This window comes from Nycticebus coucang, chromosome 1 (genome assembly GCF_027406575.1).
Source record: "Nycticebus coucang isolate mNycCou1 chromosome 1, mNycCou1.pri, whole genome shotgun sequence".
NCBI classification, from domain to species: Eukaryota; Metazoa; Chordata; class Mammalia; order Primates; family Lorisidae; genus Nycticebus; species Nycticebus coucang.
In genome coordinates this window covers 140266686-140274247 of record NC_069780.1, presented here as the reverse complement: position 1 = coordinate 140274247, position 7562 = coordinate 140266686, and the positions used below count along the sequence as shown (strand labels likewise).

General features: G+C 37.5%; 1 pseudogene; it reads right to left on the bottom strand.

Annotated features, from left to right (window-relative positions):
- Window positions 1–6159: 6159 nt before the first annotated feature.
- Window positions 6160–7152, bottom strand: LOC128589413 (WD repeat-containing protein 5B-like; annotated as a pseudogene).
- Window positions 7153–7562: the final 410 nt, after the last annotated feature.

The following is a 7562-nucleotide window of genomic DNA, read 5'->3' as shown; positions in this document are numbered from 1 at the left end:
GGCCACGGTAACTGGTATTGGACACCAATTCTCAACAAGGTCTAGGTAAAAAGTTTAGCTGAAAGGGGCTAAAGGAGATATTGATTCCGGTCTTGGTTATCTCCCTTCTTTCATCTCTGTCATGAGAAATACTCCAGTTTCTCCCAATGTTTGTATGATTTAGGTCAAATGAAAAACTTTCTTGTATCACTATTAATATACTAACTGAAGAAAGTTTATTGCTGTCTGTAATTGCTGAAAACAGCATTTAAAACAGTATCTTCATAAATTGTCTCAGGAAAGCTATGATGATTTAGGTTTTGATTGGTATTCAGACACTAGTATGGTACTAGAATTTAAGTAGACACGGCTCTCTAATATCTGCCCTGCAGACAAAGGTCTGCTGTAGAACTCTGGAGATTAGAGCATCTGTCCTCATCACTGCAGCGCACTAGTAGTGCACTGTATTACTTGGTACTGCCTCGGGCCCTCATGGCATCACTGTTTTCTCCATTCAGGTGTCTCCTGCCCACTTATGTGCAGATGACATTAGACCAATCAAGTCACTTGGAGAAATCTGCCAATTATGCATCACTATTCACTTATATCAGTCATTCAAAGAACATCATTTATTTCTTATCCATTTAATTAAAAAGAAAGAACAAAAAAAGACATTTATTTATTGCTTGCTTAAAAATGATGCCATGGTACTCTACCCAGAACAACAGAGTGAGACTCTGTCTTAAAAAAAAATGCTTTCTATCTGACCATGGCTAAAGGACAAGTAAAGTTTTTATTTTTTGAAGAATTTATTGTACTTTCTCCTTGATACCCTAATGGCATGAGGATATTTTGTGAACATATTTTCTCAGCTAAGCCAAAGAAATCCATGGGCACCAAAGTGAATGTCTGGAAAACGTTCTGGAACAACTGTTAAATAGAACCAAGAGGACCAATGCTTCATGTTACAGATGCCTTTAAAAGGGGACATGTATAAAATATTTTTCAAGGACTCATGTAAAGCTGAGTTTTCTTTAATGAACTATTTATTTGAGTCCTCAAGTGATCTTTCCCTCCCATTCTTCTTGGCTGATTAATAATCACGCTAATCACAGTGAAGTAAACAATCTTTAATAAAGTAACTAAGGTAATAAGCATAATTATAAAGTAAGATTTTTACTTTGATATATCACACAAGGGCACACACAATATAAGAAATGATGCAGTTGGTCTGAATAGGACTTGAACATCATTTCTCCTCCTTTCTAAGGAAAAGATGAAATCAGCTTAATGTGCCTATCAAGAAAAGTAGCAGAACATATTTGCTCTTTCTTGCTCGCTCAGCTCTTCCCCTACTCCTCTCCTTTTCTCTCTCCCACACGTGTGCAGCATATACACAATGGAAATTCCTGCATTTAGAGTGAAGGTCTTTTAAAACATGACATGATATCCTATCACGTGTAACATGACAGAGAATATACCAAGGCAAAGGAAAGTAAGAACTGATTATTTGAAACTGGTAGATCAATAAACCTCATCAGACCTCTGTTTCCTCAAAGAGAAAACGGGGTAATAGACTTTCCTGTAACATACTGAGTGTAAGTAGTTTAGAAATAAGTAGGAAGAAGTAGTAGAGCCTCTAAATGCTCAGAGGTAAGAATTTCTTTCTTATCTCCACGACTCCAGGTTAGGTGACCCATTTTATGACTATCTCCTTATCAGCCTGATGTAAGTTCGGTGACTATATGTCCCTGTCATGGTCTATGACTCTTGTCCTCGCATAATTATTAAAACTGTCACGGTTTCTCAGTTTGGACAGTATGATCACCCTAGCCATATTTGATATTCAAAGAAGTTGGATTTTGATTCAATGACTAGGCTAAATATCACTTTAGAAATTATCAGAGATACGAATACTTGGAGCTGATATTCATGCACAGGAACAAATTCATATTAGCTCAACAATCCAAGTGGTCAGACTTCTGTAGTACTATGCCAAAGAAAGTCACCTTTGCAGGCAGGCATTTTTTTCCCCCCCTGCTTCTTGTTTTCCTGAAACAAAGCAAGAAGTGTAGCCACCAGCAAATGCCTGACTTTGTGCTTGGGGGTTGGTAATCTAATTATGATTGAAAGTGTATAAGCCTCAAATTTCAGACATTGGAAAACTGCAGATATTTAAGAGTTTATATTAAGTGGGAGCTATTGAAGTCTCTCTCTCTTGTTGTATTCCCTCTACTTGATAGTTTCATCCATGATAGAGAAATGACTATCAGACTTATTTTTCTTCCAGTAACAGATATAAAATTGGAAAAATATTTGACTAAATCTTTTTCAGGCATTGGAAAACAGATAGCAAAGGTCTGTGAGTTCTTGAGAGAAGGGAAACAAATGAGGTGAGCTTCACATTCACCCTGGGTTTCTGCCTTGAGGCACTTTCCAAGTGATGTAGCACACATAAAAGGAGACACAAAAAAGCTGTCCTGCTGAACAAAGGAAATTGACTTAAAAATTTGAGGGTGGTGAAACTTGCAGATTAGAGTATTGAAAAAAAAATTAGCGTATTGAAATAGAGGATGCTATGCAGAAAAGGAATTTCAGAGATATGAATATTGGTTTCCCCCGAGTCTGGCAAAGACTTTAATAAAGATCTTGGCAGGATAAAAACAAACTACTTATCAATTAACTGCCTTTCAAAAAAAATTAATAATCTTTAAGAAAAAATAACAAGATGTAGACTCTCAACATGTAGCATTTGCAATGCCAAACAAACAATAAAAATTACCAAATAAGTGAAAAAGCACAAAAATGTAACCATAACTAGGAGACCAGTCAATAAAACAGAGCCAGAGATGACACAGATAATTGAATTATTAGACAAAGTTTTCAAAGAACTATTATAATGATTGTAGATGATTTAAAAGAAAAAAATGAGCTCAATGAGCCCAATGGAAAAGGTAGAGTCAATAAAAAAATAGAAATTATAAAAATAACCAAATAAAAATACTAATTCTAAAAAACACATTATTTCAAAGGAAAATTAAGTGGGTGGGCTTAATAGCAGATTGGAAATTGCAGGGAAAAGATCACTAAGTTTTATGCCAAGGCACTAGAAATGATCTAAACTTAATCATAAGGAGAAAATCAAACATAAAAAAATGGACTTAGCCTCAGGTACTTGCGAGATAATATCAAGCAATATAGTAACGGGTAATTAGATTCTCAGAAAAAGATGACAGAGAGACTGGAGAAGAAAAATATTTGAAGAAATAATGACCAAAAGTTTTTGAAATTGAATGAAAAACACCAACTAAGAGATCTAAGAATATTTGCAACCCCCAAATACGGTAAAGATAAGCACATGTGTGAGTGTATTATAGCTGGTTGCTGAAAGCAGAAATTGAAAAAGAAAACCTTTATCCGGAGGAGAAAAGGTACATTATGTGAAGGAAAACAATGTTAAAAATGATGGCTAGATTTTCCTGAAAAACAATGTAAGACAGGAAAGAATAAAATGATGACTTTAAAGTACTAAATGGAATAAAAGCCAATCTAGAATTGTTTGCTCAATAAAAATACCCTTCAGAAATTAAGATGTAAATTGCCATTATTGAAAAACAGGAAAAAGCTGAGAAAATTTATCACCATCAGACATTTACCCAGAAATATTAAACATATTTCTTTCAGGCCCAAGGAAAATACTATCAGATAGAAACTCAGTTCTCCATGAAAGTATATAAAATGCCATAACAGGCAAATATTTGGGTAAATGTAAACTACCTTTTTTTTTTCTAATTTTCTTAACTTTTAAAAAGATAACTGACCATAGTTAAAGTAAAAATATTAACAATAATTTTGAGATTTATATGTTGTGGTAAAATATATGACGTTAGCACAAAGAACAAAAGTCATATATGTGTGTTTGTACAACATGAACAAAATTTACAACCATCTTAAGCAAGTTGACTTTTATAGAACACTTCGTCTAATAACTTCACAATAAATATTACCTGCAAGAGTATACAGAACATTCACCTAGACAGATCATATGTTAGCCATAAATAATTACTGAGAAATTTCAAAAGATTGGAATCTTACTGACTACAGCAGAATTACATTAGAAATCAATTAACTATATGACATTTAGGACATTTTGAGGTATTTGAAAATTCAACAGCATACTGGTGTATTGGTCAAAGAAGAACTCACAAGAGAAATCAAGAGAAATGTTAAAATAATTCTTTTCTTTTTTTTTTAATGTCAAACATTACTTGACATTACACAAAATTACTTCATTACACAAAAACCAAGAATACATAATTCTCTATACAAAAACCAGAGAATACAAAGAATGCTTTCTGATTTTACCTGACTCATGAAAACATTACAATACAAACTGGTAAATCACAGAAACCTAACTCAGGTATTAGCTGTGGCTGGAGGCTGGTGGTGATGCCTCCACTAGTGACTTCTGAACTGAGTTTGAAGCACAGGTAGGAAATAGGTCAGACATATAACAAAGGAGAGCGCTTTTCACCATTCATTTAGCTTGCTTGAATCATAAGACAGTACAATCCAATAAGGCATTAAGAGGCCCTCCAGTAAGTGGCATTTTTAATGTTGTTTTGGTATATTTATAGTTTTTGTTCTTTTTTTTTGAGACAGAGCCTCAAGCCGTGGCCCTGGGTAGAGTGCTATGGTGTCACAGCTCACAGCAACCTCCAACTTCTGGGCTTAGGCGATTCTCTTGCCTCAGCCTCCCAAGTAGCTGGGACTACAGGCGCCAGGCTATTTTTTGGTTGTAGTTGTCATTGTTGTTTGGCAGGCCGGGATTGGATATCAACCCATGAGCTCTGGTGTATGTGGCTGGCGCCTTAACCACTTGAGCTACAGGTGCCAAGCCAGTTTTCTTGATAAGAAACCTCCATCACCATCCTAGGCTTATGCTCTTTGTTCATCTGATCTCCCAAACCAGAAACCGTGGAATTATTTCAAATTCCCTTGTTCTGTAATCTTAACTTCTAAACATTCTTCAAATACACTAAGCCTCTAGGCTAGTCACTGAGAGGAATGGAACAGGAAACTGTCCAGGTAGAGACATATGAGATTAACAACAGACCTCAAGATTAGAAGTCAGAAGCTCTTACATTCTAGACATGCTTTTTCAACCGTTTCATGTCATAAATGTAAGTTATAAGCCTCTCATTTTGTAAATGTAGGTTATAAGCCTCAAAATCTTATTATCTAAGACAGTTTTAAAAAGAAATATGCTGGGTGGTAGCCCATGCTCAGTGGTTAGGGTGCTGGCCACATACAATGAGGCAGATGGGTTTGAACCTAGCCTGGGCCAACCAAACAACAACAACAAAATAGCCGGGCGCTGTGGCAGGCACCTTGTAGTCCCAGCCACTTGGGAGGCTGAGGTAAGAGAATCGCCTAAGCCTAAGAGTTTGAGGTTGCTGTGGGCTGTGACACCATGGCATTCTGCCACAGCACTCTACTGAGGGTGACATAGTGAGACTGTCTCAAAAAAAGAAAAAAGAAAAAAAGAAAGAAATATAACACTATGCCAAAATTAAGAAAAACCATCTTTTTTTTGAGACGGAGCCTCAAGCTGTCACCCTGGGTAGAGTGCCGTGGCATCACAGCTCATAGCAACCTTCAACTCCTGGGCTTAAGCAATTCTCCTGCCTCTGCCTCCAAGTAGCTGGGAGCACGCCACAATGCCCAGCTATTTTTTGGTTGCAGTGGTCACTGTTGTTTGGCGGGCCTGGGCTGGATTCGAACCCGCCAGCTCAGGTGTATATGGCTGGCGCCCCAGCCTCCTGAGCCACAGGTGCCAAGCTGACCATCTTTTTTTTTTGGAGACAGTCTCAGTTTGTCACCCTCAGTAGTGTCATAGCTCACAGCAGCCTCAAACTCCTGGCCTCAAGTGATCCTCTTGCCTCAGCTTCTTGAGTAGCTGGGACTACAGATGCCTGCCACAAAGCCCGACTATTTTTTAGAGATGGGGTCTCGCTCTTGCTCAGGCTTGTCATGAACTAGTGAGCTTAAGCAGTCCGCCCACCTCAGGCCTCCCAGAGTGCTAGGATTACAGGTGTGAGCCACTGCGCCCAGCCAAAAACCATTAAAAAAAAAACAGCCTTTTGCCAACATGGCTCTACTACTTGATTTCCAAAGGGATTAGTGATTACTCATCCACAGCTTAATTGTTTTGTCATTTTCTAATGCTGCTGATGCAATGATGTTTTCTGTAGGATGGCAAGCTGCTGAGATCACAACATCTGTATGACCTTGTAATTTCTGTACAATCTCTTTGGTCTGAAGGTTCCAAATGTAAACCAGGTTATCCTCAGAACCAGACACAATCCACTTTCCACTAGTAACTGAAAAATTGGCAAAAATGCATTATTTCTCATTCTTGTGACCAGTGTATGTTTTCAGACATCTGCCTCTGCTATAATCCCACAGTTTAAGAGTGTTGTCCAAAGTTGCAGTAAGAATGTATTTACCATTTGGAGAAAATTTGACAAAAGAGACAGGAGGGTTATCATCATCAGCAAGCGTTTTCAAACACTGGTTGATGCAGCATCCCAGATTCTACAGAGACCATCATAGCTATCTGACAGTATCAAAGACCCATTACAATTAAAATGAACAGCAGAAACTGGGTCAGAATGAGCAGACCAAGTCTTGAGGCACTTTCCTGTTTTCACTTCCTGTATTTTCGCACTCTCATCAAAAGATCCTGAAATGATAAGGTTGGATGGTGGATTGAAATGACAGCAAAATACATAATTACTGTGTCCCATCAGTGTTTTCAAACATTTTCCTCATCTCACATCCCATAGCTTTAAAATTTTATCATCTGAAGCAGAAACAAGATGACTGGAATCTGATGACCAGGCAACATCTGATATTTCCAGAGTATGACCAACAAGTGTTTTCTCATATTTTCCATCATATGCTTCCCAAAATTATAATTAGTTTATCAGCAGAAGAACTTGCTAGCCATTCTCCATTAGGACTAAACTTAACTGATGATATTGCTTCTGTATGTCCCACAAGAGTACATTCAAAAGCATAGTTCGGTTTTTCAGGCACTTCCTGGCTCCATCTCGCTGAAGAGGTGAGGGCCAACTATGCTTTGGCAACTGCTGACTCCTTTGTTGCCATGGATCTGAAGTTCCAAGTCAGCAGGTTGGCTAAGCGCCCAGTCCTGAACCTAGCAGTCTAGTATTTCAACTGGTCAACACTGCAGAGTCAATCTCAACCAATGTTAAAATATTTCAAACTGAGTAATAATGAAAACCTAACCAAAAAAAGAAATTGTCTGGGATATAGATAAACTGGTGACTGCAGTGAAATTTATTGATTTAAATTCTTATTTTAGAACCCGAAATATAGACTAACTATATAAGTAGATACATGTATGTATATTAGTCAGAGTTTTATGGAGAGAACCAATGGGATTTATGAGAAGGGATTTATTGGGAAAATTGATTTATGCAGTTATGGAGGCCAAGGAGTCCCATAATATGATCTGCTAGCTGGAAGACAAGGGAAGTTACCAGTGTGGCTCAGCC